Source organism: Symphalangus syndactylus, chromosome 9 (assembly GCF_028878055.3).
Source record: "Symphalangus syndactylus isolate Jambi chromosome 9, NHGRI_mSymSyn1-v2.1_pri, whole genome shotgun sequence".
NCBI lineage: Eukaryota > Metazoa > Chordata > Mammalia > Primates > Hylobatidae > Symphalangus > Symphalangus syndactylus.
Window position 1 is genome coordinate 34,839,920 of NC_072431.2, and position 15,508 is coordinate 34,855,427.

The window sequence follows — 15,508 nt, forward strand, 5'->3', positions numbered from 1 at the left end:
ATGTAAAATAAAATAAAATAAATGTTTGATAGAGAAGAGCAATGAAAAAAAAAAGATCTGTTTCAGAGTTCCATGCTATATTTAATTGTTATATTGCCTTAGTCTCCTATAATCCATGACTGTTCCTTGGTCTTTCTTTGCCTTTCAAAATCTTGACACTTTGAAGAGGAAGGACCAATTATTTTGTGGAATATTCCTTAATTTGAGCTGCTCTGATGTATTCTCCTGTTTATACTGAATTATATACATATTTGGGAAAATACCACAGAAATGATATTGATGCCTTTTCAGTGAATTATATCAGGAGAAACATGGTACCTGAAGTCTTGTTATTGGTGATATTAACTTTGGTCATTTGATTATGTTGGCCTTTGTTAGGATAATCCACTATAAAGTTACTATTTTCCCCTTTGTAATGAATATCTATCCTATAACTAGATTCTTTGAGATTGTGCAAATACTTTCTTTCACTAACCTTAGAATCTATCAATGAGTCTTGCCTACACTAACAGGACTTTTAAAAAAAATTAAATAATAGACTTTACTTTTTAGAGAAGTTTTAAATTTAGCAAAAAATCAAGTCAATATTACAAAGAGTACCCGTATACCCCCCAAGATATACACACAAGTTACTCTATTATTAACATTTTACATTAATACAGTACATTTGTTGCAATCAATAAAACGATGTCGAGACATAATTATTAACTAAAGTACCTGGTTAATTCAGATCTCTTTGGTTTTTGCCTGATGTCCTTTCTCTGTTCTAGGATCCTACTCAGCTTGCCATATTACATTTTGTTGTCATATCCTTAGGCTCCTTTTGGATATGGATATTTCCTAAACTTTCCTTGTTTTGATTTCTTTAACAGTTTTGAAGAGTACTGGGTATATTGTAGGTTGTTCTTCTATTGGAATTTGTCTGATGTTTCCGTCGTTATTGGTCTGGTGGTACAGGATTTTGGAGGTATATCACAGAGGTAAAGTACAATTTTCATGATATCATATATCAAAGGTACATACAATCAATATGATTTATGACTGTTGATGCTGACCTTGATCACCTGGCAGAAGTAGGATTTGTCACATTTCTTCACTTTAAAGTTAAATGTCCATCTCTTTGTCCTTTTTTCCCATACATTCTTGATAATTTCCATAATTTTATTACCAAACTATTTAATAATAATAATAATAAGCTCTGATAGATTAAATTTCCAAGAGCTCTTTCATATACTGTTTATGTTTTAGCTTTATTGAGGTTTAATTGAGAAATAAAATTACATGTATTCAAGGTGTACAATGAGATCATTTAACATATGTATATATTCTATAATAATTACCATGGTCAAATTAATCAACACATTCATCATTACACATAATTACTATTTGTGTGGGTGTGTGTTTGTGGTGAGGACACTTAAGATATACTCTCAGCAAATTCTGACAAAAAAAAAAAAATATTACTGATTGTAGTCATCATGCTGTACACAAGATCCCTAAAATTTATTCATCTTATAACTGAAAGTTTGTGCCTTTTACCAGCATCTCCTCTCGTTATTTCTGCTATGTCCCAGCTATTGGAAACCACATTTTTATACTCTGCTTCAATGAGGTGATGTTTTTTAGATTCCACATATAAGTGAGATCATACGGTGTTTTTCTATTCTGTTCCTTTAAAATATGGCATCATCTTCTTGCTTCATAAATATACCTCTCTTATTTCTCATATTGATCATATTATGTTTGAATTTTCTTCTGTGCCTTACTATCTCTACCTCCACTGAATCACTTCCTTCAATAAGTTTGTTTCAATTTTTCTCTGCCATGCTGAAGGCATTCCTCAAATATCCAATGATTCTTGTTTAGTGATCACTAAGAAACCAACAGGATACTGTATGCATTTATGCATATGTTTGGGAGTTGAGGAAGTAAATCTTGAGGACTAGAAGGCTTTATTCTAGGATGAGCCTGTAATCAGTTAACTTTTTTGTTGAGGACACTAAAATGCCAATGTCAGTGGGTCTACCCTATGGGTCAGGTCAGGTTTTTCAGAGGAAGACTTTAGAACAGCCCTTCTGAAATATAAAATATGGGGACCGGATTTCTGGGTTCTGAGTAAGGGAAAGAACCTGGAGTGAGGGGAAGAATGTCATCATTTGGAATACAAAATTTTTAATGTTCCTGTTTCCAGGGCAGCACTTCTCTTCATCTTCTGTGTTTAATACCTCAGATTTCAAGACTCTATAATGCAAATTTTCTAGAGAACATACTTCTCACCTTAAGTAGAGGATGAGAGCAGTAGTCAGGGTGAGTTGGAGCTGGCCTTCTGGTGGTCTAAAGATTTTCAAACAACTTTCTGTTTTCAGCATCCAAACTTGTCCAATTGCAAAATAACCATGTCTTTTCAAGGACTGAGATAGAATTAGCTTGATTCTTACCAGTTTCACTTTTCACAGACAATTAAGTTAGACTTTCTTTGTTTTACTTTACTAAATAATTTTTAATTTTTCCATCTACATTCTATTTAATATTGTATGTTTTGATGTTACAGATGTTTCATAGTTTCACTGAAAATGTAGTTAGGAATTTCTGGGTTTTGTTTGACTTGTCTTAAATAGTTGGGGAAGGGGAAATATGTGAGAAAAATTTTGAGCTGTGTTTTATTATTAAACCAAACACAAAGTGGTAGAAATGAATGAAATAATATAACTGTGAAACCTAGTGAATTTGAGGAAATAAACTAGAATCTATTATTATACTATTCAATTGCTTGTTCGTCAATATGAATTCCTTGCTGGATAATTCTAATTTAGGTTGGAGGAAAGGTTTATTGGTAAATTTGATTATACTTTTGCAAGTTCTAAAATCTTTGGAAGTCACAACATTTTTCCTAATTCAGCAGGGGTATCCAGTCCAAACAGAATGTCAACTGTAGACACAGACATGGCATGACAGAAGTGTTAGTCATCCCCCCAAACTTATTGTTACCTTTATCTACCTTATTAGAAACTTCAATTTTTAGCTCTCGAAATAGGCACCAAAATGAATATGACATTACTCATCTTTCCTTGCAACCAGTTTTGTCTTTGGGGTTAAGTTCTGGCCAACAAGATATGAACTCAAGAACATATTAATTAATGCTTCTGGTTTCCTCTATTCTATTTTTCCACTGCCTGGAATGTAAAAGTGTTGTAATCCATCTTCATTCATGCAAGTGGGGGTTGTCCACTAGAGGTAGAAAAATCAACAAGATTGAAAATATCCTAATTCCTTTGTATTTTGTAGCCCTGGACTGCTTATATCTGGAATGATAGGTTTGAGAGAAATAAGCTTTTGTTTCATTTAAGCCACTGTTATTTTAGGTTTTTTTTTTTATTACAGCAGTCAATTCTGACTTTTGTGCATGGCATGCACATATTCAACTATTTCATGTATATGCCCACAAGTAACAATGGGACTTCCAGATAAGTGACAGATTACAACTTTGTAATTATCTGTGTAATTGTATTTTATTTTTTCACTTGAAAATATACTATCCTGGGCTTCTGCCAAGCCTGGCTGGGAATTACTTGAGAGAGAATTTTTGGACATGAAATTGGTAATGGAATGCATTATGGTCAGGAACATTTTGAACACAAACTCCAGATGTTCCTATGGTTTTTGGAATCTGTTTTAGGGAACAAAAAGTATTAAATAATATAGGCATAAAATGTCCAACTTATATTATGAATGTGTTTTGTCAATGAGATGTTTGACATATTTTCTCTGCTGATTTCTAATGTTAAATTGACTTTTTTTTTCTAAGATTTGTATTGACTATGCCTGACATTGGAACATATTTGAAAAATAGAACTGGGATAATGTGTTTATGTATATATCTTAGAAAAATTGAAACCAGTTTAGAAATTTATCAATGAATTATCAATAGTCTAGAAGGGATTTTGTCTACTTTTTTGTAGAGAGGTCCAAGTGACTCTTATCATCTGTGACCTGTTCTTTCATTTCTGAGAATCCCTAAGAAACAAGTTGTTTACTTTTCTCCTCTATTATTTGCAAACAGCTCTTTACAGTTTTTTTTTTTTTTTCAGTGATCAGGTACAGATTCTTATAGTTCTGGAACTTAGGACAGGGTTGAAGATTGTGGCAAGATTTTCTAGAGCAATTCCAAGGAACTCAAACACATAAGTATTAATAGTTAGAATCATAAGTTGAATGTTGTACACATAAAAACAATGACAAGAAACTGATTCTGGGCAGTACTGTGTTTGTGTAGGCATGTAAGGATGATAAGAAACTGAAAAGAACAAATAATATGTATTTCTACATGTTCTTATGAGTGGGAGCTAAACAATAGGTACATATAGACACAGAGTGGAATAAGAGACATTGGAGCCTACAAAAGGTGGGAATGTGGGAAGGAGCGAGGATTGAAAATTGCCTCAAGTGAGGGGTACACTAAAAGCCCAGACTTCAACACAATCCATATAAGACATCTGCACTTGTAGCCCCTAAGTGTATTATTTTTAAAAAATTAATAAAAGATAATAGGTATTTGCCAGCGATATTGCCCATTGCACTTGAAAAGATAACCTGCATTTGCAAAAGAATATATGAAGTATTAAGAATCATAAAAGGCCAGGCATGGTGGCTCACGCCTGTAACCCCAGCAGTTTGGGAGGCCAAGGAGGGTGGATCACTTGAGGTGAGGAGTTCAAGACCAGCCTGGTCAATGTGGCGAAACCCCTTCTCTACTAAAAATACAAAAATTAGTGAGGCATGGTGGCACATGCCTGTAATCCCAGTTACTTGGGAGGCTGAGGCAGGAGAATTGCTTGAACCTGGGAGGTGGAGGTTGCAGTGAGCTGAGATCACACTACTGCAGTCGAGCCTGGGTGACAGAGCCAGACTCTGTCTCAAAAAATAAAATAAAATAAAATAAAATGAAATGAAAAATAAAATAAAAAATCATAAAATTCAAATGATTCAGAAAGACACGATTCTACAATATGATTCACATTATATTCATCTTAATAAATCTAGGCTTCCATTGTGACAGTGATCTAAAATCAGTCTCTATTTTATATTATCCTATATAAAGGCTATGGGAAGTATCCATTCACACTCTTGACACTGATATGTTTGAGGTAAGAATAAACAACCCTTATTTAAATGGGCTAAAAGGAAAGTAAAGTCTCCCAGGGCCTATCTGGTTCAAGTGCAGTGTGATAGAGGAGATTTCTGTCTTGACAAGGCAGAATATCTGGGTCTAGATCTTCTACCTTCTGAATGCATTCTAAGAAGCACAGCTCCCTTTTTTGCATTTTATTTTATTTTACTTTATGTTAAATTAATAAATAATTGTGTATATGGGGTACGCTGTAATGCTTTGATTTGTATATACATTGTAAAAAATTGAATCAAGCTAATTAACATATCCATTGTCTCACCAGCTTATCCTTTTTTTGTAGTGAGACTGTTAAAAAATCTATTCTTTAAGCAATTTTCAAATATACAATGTTATTTTTAGCTGTAGTCACCATGCAATGCAATAGATCACTAAAATGTATTCATCCATTCTAACTGAGACTCTGTACTCTTTGACCAACATTTTCTATTTCCTTCTTCCTCCTCTTCCCAACCAAGCCCCTAGAGACCACCTTTCTGCTCTCTGTTTATATGAGATTGACTTTTTTAGTTCCACATATAAGTGAGATCATGTGGCATTTATCATTCGGTGCCTGGATTATTTAATTTAACATAATGTACACTAATACCACCTTGTCTTGAATGATGGAATTTCCTTCTTTGTAAAGGCTGTATGGTACTTAATTTTGAATGTATACCACATCTCTTTACCTAGTTATCCAGCAATAAACATTTAGGTTGCTTCCATGTCTTGGCTACTGTGAATAATGCTGAATTAAAATGGGACTGCAACTATCCTTTTGACAGAGAAATTTAAATTCCTTTGGATATATACCCAGGAGTGGGATTGCTAGATCATATGGTAATTCTATTTTTAGTTTTTTGAGTTTACTATTTTCCAAAATGGCTGTACTAACTTACATTCCCACCAACACTGTACAGGGTTCTCTTTTCTCCACATCCTCACCCACACTTGTTATCATTCATCTTTTTGATAATGTCAGAATGAGCTATCACCTCACACATGTTAGAATGGCTGTTATCAAAAATAGCTTAGGTTTGAGGCTGAGTGCTTTATTTCTCTGCGTCCCTTGGTATTCCCCATAGACAGGACTGGACTTTCTTATTTTTACCATTTCTTTCCAGGCAGGCCCATGCTTTATATCAAGATTCCGAAACCAGGGGAAATTCTCACACCTATATATTATAGAAGCTTTAAAGCATCCAAGCACCAGGTTTTAAGAATGAAACAGACCAACAAACAATTCTCATGTTCTTTAGATTACATGTGATCTATGGTCTATTCCTGTAGTGAATCTCCACATTTTCCCACAAAGCATAGAGTGGATTAGGTCATGAATGATGCTCAATGCTTTAGCAAATATACTGGGTACCTACTCTACTACATCCTCTCTTACAAGCACTATTGTAGAGCAGGGAATAAACAAGTCTCAGCTATCCTGCAGAATGCATTCTAGTGGAACAAGACAGAAAATAAACATATAAGCAATAGCTATTTCACATGCCAGGTAAGCACTAAGAAGAAATACAAAGCAGTTGCTAACTATGATAGGGTTCAAATTGTGAAAGTGGGAATTGATAGCAGAAATGATATGGAGAAGAAGATAACCCATTAAGGATGAAATCAGAAGTTAGGCTTTTGGATACTTCATCCAAATAGTTGTTGGTATTCAAATGGATGAGAAAGTTTTTAAGAAGGAAAGCAAGAGTTTGCATGGAGGGAAAGACTGTCAACCACAGAATAAATTCTTAATAAATAAGAGTGTCCATAAAGGCAGAACATGATGGCTACCACGTAGACAGGTAGAAAAAGATGATGCAACTAGAGAACATATCTCCAAAGGAAGAGTTTTGGGTTCGTTTGAGTGTGTTTTGGGAGAGTTGTTTGCTTGTTTTTTTTATACAGAGTTTCGTCAACTCTGGATGTAGAGACTTTTTTGAGAATTAAAACATCGGGTCCATCCACACTTCTGACACTGACATCTCTGAGGTCACAATAAACAGCTCCCATTTAAACAGACTGAAAGGAAGCTAATGCCCACAGTGGCATATCTGGTTCAGGTGTGGTGTGATACAGCCAGCTTCTCTCCTGACACGGGAGAGTATGTGGGGTCTAGAGCTCCCACCTGCTGAGTACATACTTAGAAAGTAGAGTTCAGAAATATGCTTATAAAGTTCCTAAGGCAGAAATGTTGAAAACAGACCCTCTACTACATAGTTCCTCCTGCCGAGAAACTCAGTGGGGGAGGAAGGATCCTCAGCTCATTATTAGGGGCACGATAATTGCCAAAACTTTTCAGATCCAACCTGGTAATATTACATAACCATTATATAACTGTAGTGCCAAATATTTGTCCCGAAACAAATATTTGTTCCAAAACAAGAAAATGGCTAGCCAACTCAGAATATAAACGAACACCGTTAGTTTCCCATCTATTTGCCTCTCGTTTATATGATGGTTTGTACAATAACTTGGGATCAACTGCCTGTTCATTACACATTATAAAAAGCAGTACTTCTTTTTATTTATTTTAAATATTACATTTAAACTTTGAAATATTTGATATTATTAAGTTCATTAAATTTATATTGTGTCTGAATGTACGGAAAGGTGTGTAGAATTTTACTGGGTGAAAAGGGATATATGTGTCAGACTGCTCTAAGGGAAAGTTTTATGCTCTAGAAAATTCATTTGCATCATCAGCAGAGTGTGGAGAAGAGAAGCCTGCAGGCAGTCAATTGTCCATTAAAAAGAAATCAAGTGAATGTTTGATGCTACAAAATAATTATTGTTAATTATAGATGTGACCAGGGTATTGAGTTAAAATCTTAAGAAGTTCTTGCCATTCAGAGACATATGCTGATATATTTTTGAAGTAAGTGATGTGATGTGTGCATAAAATAGGGTTACAAAATGAAGGTTCTATGGTGTGGCCTTTGGGAAGAAGGTCCAACCCCTCTTGCCTTCACTTCCAAACTACACTGTATTGCCGCAGTTTTCTAAAATAGACATAATTTTTCCTCTGTCCCTCGTGTTTCAAATCACTAGAGTGGGAAAGAGATCCAGAGTAAAAGGCAGCCCCAGCTGACTCTTGACTCTTTCCTAAAAACAGCTACACACATACTCACACGACAACAGGATTACAAACTCTTAACTACAGCAATGTCCAGATTTGAACGCTGCAGGCTGACAATTGCCCCTCTAAGTTCTGCTGGGGCACCTAGGCAAGGGCAAAGAGAATACAACTGGAGGTTAAAGAACCAGAGTTTTCTGTCTTCCTCTCCTCTCCCTCATTTTCACTCTCTCTTCCCCCTCAACTTAGCTGCACCGCGCTGCTCCTTTTCCTCTCCTCCTTGGATGTTCCCTAGCCCCTTCACACTCTGCAGGCCCTCCCCTCTACCCCTCTTCATCAACTCCCGCCCCCCCCACCCAAACCCCGCGCTCCTCTTCTCCCTCCCTTCTCGGCAGCTGCTGGAGGAGACGCCACAGCTGCTGCTGTTACTGCATCTGCAGCAGGTCTCTGTCAGTATCACCCGCCCACGCCCGATCTGAATGCTGAAGTCGCGCACTGGCCTGGAGATGAGGGCGGGGGAGAGAGTGGAGTGGCTGGGAGAGGCGAGGGAGGAGTGGAAAGGAGAGAAAAACAGCTTCCAAGCAGCGGGTGCGGCTCCACTGGACATCTGGGTAGGAGGGGTCTCTGGGTCAGTGGCTGGAGAGTCGCCCCAGTGAGTCGGTGTCTAACTGGCCATTTAGTGGGGCCCATTTACTGCAGAGCCACGGCTGGTGAGGGCAGACGCCAGCCTAGCAGCAGCTTCTGTGCAACTAGAGCTCAGAAAACCCGAGAGATCCGTGGAGAAAGAGAAGCCCAGGAGGAGGAAAGGACTCCAAGGAGCCCTGCTCCTGAAGTTTCCCTCAGGCACTGGTGGAGACCTGTCGCTTCCTAGCAAGTAAGTGCCTTTTTCTTGCTGCTGTGTCCAGTTCCAGAATGGTGATAACCGCTATCCGCTGCCAGCCTTTCCCACCCACTCCCACCTGCCCCATCCCATATACATCCTTAGGGTCCCCAGCAGGAGGATAGAGATTTGAAATTTTGGACGTGCATTAGGAGAGTTACTTCAACAGCGTACTTCAAGAGCAGCCGTGGTCTGTGGGTGTTTGCATGGCATGTGCCGTCAGTTTTCTAATTCCCTCAGGTAAGTTTCTGAAACCAACATTCTCTGTTAGTGTAAAATTCTAGAAACCCTATATGACAATGACTTACATTACATGATACAATGGCAGTATAAAATGGAGGAAAGGTTATGCAGATTGTTGTACACTTCTTCTAGGAATCCTCTCTTATTCTAAATAACAGAGATTTCAAGATTGATTTTCCCAAAGGAAAAGTCAGTATAAAAGTAGAGGCATTGATGTGATTGGCAGTGGTGTGCTCAGTTTAGTCAGTTGGGCGTTTTGGTATTGACTAGATCAACAGAGATTGTTGTTGTTGTTTTTTGCATTGTTTTGCTCTATAAAATGCATATCTTCTGGAGGTTTTCTTTTAGAAGTGATAGTGTGACTGGTTGTATTAGCTTCAAAACTTAGGACATTGGTCAAAACAAGACAAATGATGAGCACATGTGGAATGACACATTGATGGCCCCTTTCATTAATGAAAATGATGGGTTCCAGTTTGGATATTGGACTGAAAAATATCTTGAAATGGGAAAGAGTTTGGGTGGTGCCTCTTGTGGATACTTTCCCCCACTGCTGTTCATTCAGGAGAGCAGTTTATGGCAAAGTAGAAGGAAAGTGGGCCCTGTAATAAACAGAATCCTGGGCACCATACCTGCTATGACTAGCCTTAATTAAAGATTCTATAATCCAGCTGCTGTTTTTACAAGTAAGACCTATAAGGAGTAATTTGCTGAGGCTACCTGGCAAATCAGTAATTGAGTGGGAAGTCCAATGAAGAAGTCTTTGGGATTTAGAACTATAAAACTTGATTTCAATTTTTGTACAAATTAAGCCAATTATTTAACTTGAGTAAGCTTTATTTTCTTTATTTATAAATGACACTCCAAAAAGTCCTGATAAAAACTAATTGACAGGATATAAAGGGTTTATGAAAGTAATATGTGTAACTGTTGATTACATAAGGGATTATTCTGTGTTTTTATCTACTTCACTATTCTGGTTTTCCTTCTAAGTCTGATTCAATATAAGCATACGGAGGGCTTTGAAAACATGCATCTCTAGAATGCACTAGAGGAAGTGAAATTCAAATCCTTTTCTTGCCACCTGTACAGTTTAAAGCATATTCTAATCTGAAAGCCTTTATCCTCAAAAAAGTGAAAAGTGTGTGCTTTGGCTAGCTTTGCATATTTAAACACCTCGTAATATTCTCCAAATATGCTTTACCCTCTTTCTGTTTTTAGTTTTAAAATTGATTTTAGATGTGTAGTCCTGTTTCCTGGGGATGAAGACATCACGTATATTGGATATTGCTGAATGTATTTGGTCCATTACTTAACATAGGAGAAATCGAAGTTTAGGCATAAATACTCTAATCTTGACTGCAAAGATTCATTAAAATCTTGCACCTGGGGGATAGGTACTGTAAGTCCGTTCTTTCCCATGGATATGTTTAAAGTAATAGAAGAAAGACCTCAAGTTGAACATGGGCTCAGGAAAAGGGGTCATCACATCCCAGATGGCACATGACCCTTGGACCTGCTGCTGCATATCAGTCTTTATTGGAGTACTGGAGGCAGAGCCAAGCACTTCAAAACTGGGCATTCTGTCTCCGTAGCCTCGTGTGTTAGACGGTTTGGTAGGGGATATACACTCACTGATTTTCCCAAAGTAGGATAAATACCTGTCCAAAGCATACCAGAAATAAAAATAACAGTATTTTCCCTAATCCCTTACTCAGGGATTGGGAAATCTGCACTCCAGCCCTGGATCTCATTGGGTTGAGATATGTGTCACAACTGGGGTATTCAGAGATTGACTCACCATCTACCTACCGCCTTAGACTCCCTCCTGAAAGCTTATGGTGGAGGCATTGGAGTAAAAGGGACATTCTTGATTTCTGGGAGTCTGATCCCATTATTTCCACTAACCATTTTCAGTATTTGTCAGTGTGAGAAGAACATCTATAACCTCTGCCCACCCCCACCCCCACTCCAGATATCAACAATGCACAGTCACCCACTGTCACGTGAGAAAATCTTGTACAAATAGATGCCACTTTTCTTTTCCTGTGTTGTTCCTTCTCTTCTGTTAGTGAGGACTAACCAACCAGACAAGTGAGGTCTCATTGCAGCAACATTGAAAGAGGGAGCCTTTGAGGTTAAAGATAAGATTTCATCTGAGGGCCTCAGAGGTTGTTTTTCAGTTGGTGCATATCTCTTGACCCAGCTAAGATTATTATTTACATTCATTTGTTCAATTATTGTTTATTAAAAATGAGGCTCCATCTTCTTATATTCCATCCTGGAATTCCTAGCAAACAGATATCCCTGTTGTCTCTGCAGTATTTATAATTGGACTGACTCAGCCTGGTGCTGGATAAGGATAACCAGCTCAATGGACGACTCTGATGGTGGTGTGAGTCAGGTGCCACACTGACTGCCTAGACATCAAAGAGCTTGATAGAAATGCAGAAGCTTGGGCCCACTCATGGAAATTCTGATTAGAAAGGTCTGATATTATGATAGGGCATTTGGTTTTAAACTAGAACAGGAGGTGATGCTGATTTGGGGGCTGTAGACCCTGGGTGAATATATTGTGTTGAGTAGAATAGTCTGTCTTTCCTATTTTAAATGCTGAGATGAGGCGTCCAGTCCACCAGCTGCTCACTCTCTGAGTTCTCCCAGTGACATGGTCTAAGCACTTGATTACAGGCTCCTGCCCATATCTACTCTCTTTCTCTTGCCCTGGGGCTCCATGTTGGACATTTTTTGCCCAACTGAGAGTGAGACAAAAACTACATTGTGCTCACCCTAAGATATTTCAAGGCACCTTTCTAGTTTCTCTCTAATTTGAGAAGGGGATGGACATCTATATGTTTGGTTTCACATTTGAAAAGCTAAAGGAGCTTTTGGGAGAGTTGCAGGGAGGGCGGGTTGGAATCCTGGAAAAACAGACAGACATTTTCAGAGTTGTCCGAAGCAGAGGTAAATAGCCAGTTCTAAGAAGCCTACAGGGTTTCAGTAAATGTGCCAGTTCTAGATTTTTTTAATTCAGAAAATGCCTGGATCAAAAACTTTTAAGAATTATAATCCAAATAAAATAGCAGTACAAATGACAGTCTTCTTTTTTAAAAGTCCGAATGGCGTTCCATTGTGTATATATACCACATTTTCTTTATTTATTCATATGTTGATGGATACTTAAGTTTCTTCCATATCTTGGCTATTGTAAATAATACTGCAGCAAACATGGGAGAGCAGATATCTCTTTGACAAACTAATTTCAATTCTTTTGAATACACATCATTTGTGACAATATGAGTGAACCTGGAAGACATTATGCCAAGTGAAATATTCCAGGCATTGAAAGACAAATACTGCATGATCTCATAGATATGTGAAATCTAAGAAAGACAAATTCTTAGAGGTAGAGAGTAGAATGGTGCTTTCCAGAGGCTGGGGGTGAGGGGGTGAATGGGGAAAGGAAAGATGTTGGTCAAAGTGTGCAAAGTTTCAGTTAGAGAGGAGGCATAATTACAAGTGTTCTATTGCACATCATGGTGGTGATAAATAATAATGTGTTGTATATTTCAAAATGCTAAAAGAATAGATTTTAAATGTTTCCACTATAAAGAAATAAGTTTGTGAGATAATGGATATATTAATTAGCTTGATATCATTCCACATTTGTGTATACGTACATATATATATTTTATATATATAAAATAACATCAACTTGTATCCCCTAAATATATATAATTACTATTTATCAATTAGAGATAAAATATTTTTTAAAATGGCAGTGCATATTTATGCTTTTGAGAAAGTTGCTTACTTACCACTTTCTTTTGTAAGATAACATATTCTAGGAATTTGTTGGCTGAAATTGTCAGAGTGAGAAAGTTGAGTCCAGACTTAAGTGGACGTATTGAAGAATAGAACCTGAAGCCAAACTGGACTGACCTGGAAGCAGAACATAGCTGCAGTCAGAATCCAAGGAGAAAGTAGCAAAAGTCAGTTAAGCAGCCTTGATAAACTGTTTGCCACAGACAAGTAAAAAAGTAGGCATCAGATCATCAATGCCAAATTGGAAGTAACCAACCCAAGTGAAAAAATAATCCAAAAGCAAAATCCAAGTGGGTTGAAGTCAAGAGGTATTTAAAGAACGTTTATTCACACAGATGGTTGCAAAATTTCAAGTGGATTGATGTCATTTTAGTCAAGCTGTCCTTTATTCCTCAAACTTCAGTGTGCAAATTTTCCATTTCTGGGCTTTGGTAATACATACACATGGTGAGTTATGTTCAAGTAATATAGAAATATTAACTGGAAAGCAACAGAATCCTCTGACACCTTTTTGGACTCTTTCCATAGATGTAACGCTTTACTCATGTCCAGAGGGGAAAACATTATGCACATGCTAACATATACAACTTTATGTATATAATCATTATACAACATTTTATTCAAAGGTGAATGATGCAAGTTGTTCTCAACTTTACATTTTCACTTAGTAATTGATTTGGTGAAACTTTCCATATGAGCACAGACATATCCATCTCATTCCTTTTTGTAACTAGGTATTCCATGATAGCAATATACTAGAATTTTTGTTATTAGTCCCTTAGGGTAGACATTTTATTTCTACTCTTTGGAATTAAAAGTATTATGTTATGATAAACATCCTTGCAAATATGACTTCTTAAATTTCAGCAATAATTTCTATATGGCAGCTTAATTGCTAGGCCAAAGAGTACATGAAACTTTAAGAAACTGTTGGTTGGGCGCAGTGGCTCACACCTGTAGTCTCAGCACTTTGGGAGGCCAAGGTGGGCAGATCACGTGAGGTCAGAATTTTGAAACCAGCCTGGCCAACATGGTGAAACCCCAGCTCTACTAAAAATACAAAAATTAGCCAGGTGTAGTAGCACGCACATGTAATCCTAGCTACTCGGGAGGCTGAGGCAGGAGAATCCCTTGAATCAGGGAGGCGTAGGTTGCAGTGAGCCAAGGTTACACTGCTGCTCTCCAGCCTGGGCGACAGAGTGAGACTCCATCTCAAAAAAAAAAAATAAAAAAAAAAATAAAAAGAAACTGTTGACAAGTAGCCTTTTAAAAAAACTGCACCAAGTTACATTCTCACCTGCACTGTGTGTGGGTAGCCTTTGCCTCTGTATCCCAGCCTGTAAATGGTCATATTCATTGCGATGAATCTCAATTATGTCTCTACAGAGTTAGACTATTAAAATTATTGATTTAGGCAATTTTATGTCTATCCTTTAGAATTTCGTTAGCTTCAGTCATCTTCCTCATAGGTTTCTGCTTCCTAGAAGTCAGTGATAAAATTTTCATAGCCTTCCATAAAAATTTTAAAAAGCAATGCATTTACTATCATTTAGATTGTAAACCCTGGGGGGAAAAGCATTCTAGTCAGAAAGCTCTAAGGGAAAAGGCCCTGCATTAGAGAATTTAGCTGTAAGTCATTATGGAATGTGAGAAAGATGAAATATAAGCCATGATATATCTATGAAGTGCAGTCAAGTTGCCCAAACCAACAAAAATGTCAATATAAGTTGGTCACTAAGTTGCTAAATTGATCAGCAGGTATGAATCCTACATTCTCAACAATACAGATTATGTACAATGGTCGCATTAACTCTGTATCTTTGCTTATGCAGATGGTGCCTTCTGATCCCAAGTTAACTTAGTCTTATTATCATCACTGCTTTGTTTTTACACCTATCTTAATGTCATTGGTGCAATAGACATGATACATTGTCCATGTCTGATGTACAGCATAATTGTTTCAAAATAGCTTGAAAACAACTAAGTGAGAAGTCATTTTATCCTTATTTCCTGCTGCACACAGAATGAAATTGGCATTTGCAATATTATCCTCAGTCTATTGATCCACTGTCCTTACTTTTTTGTTTCATTTTTCTTAATTTATATTATCTTGCTCTATGGTCTACATTCTTGAATGTGAACCTCAATCTTTTTGGAATGCATTAGGAATATATATTTAATATAGAATAGAACATTCGACAATTCTATTTGGCAAAGCTAATCTAACATTTGTTTTATCTCCCCTAGGATCAACTCCAGTTTCTCAGAAAGCACAGAGATTGATTCTTTAGGTGCTGTATTTTCAATTCCCTAAGATAGG

At 37.1% G+C, this 15,508-nt stretch overlaps 1 protein-coding gene across 1 annotated transcript in view; it reads left to right on the plus strand.

Moving 5' to 3' along the window:
- The first annotated feature begins 2,211 nt into the window (after nt 1-2,211).
- The window catches only part of SCN7A (sodium voltage-gated channel alpha subunit 7), a 99,671-nt gene continuing 86,374 nt past the window's right edge, over nt 2,212-15,508 (plus strand). The window contains exon 1 of the mRNA XM_055291907.2: nt 2,212-2,307. The gene's annotated coding sequence lies outside the window, so the exon portion shown is untranslated. The remainder of the gene's footprint in view (nt 2,308-15,508) is intronic.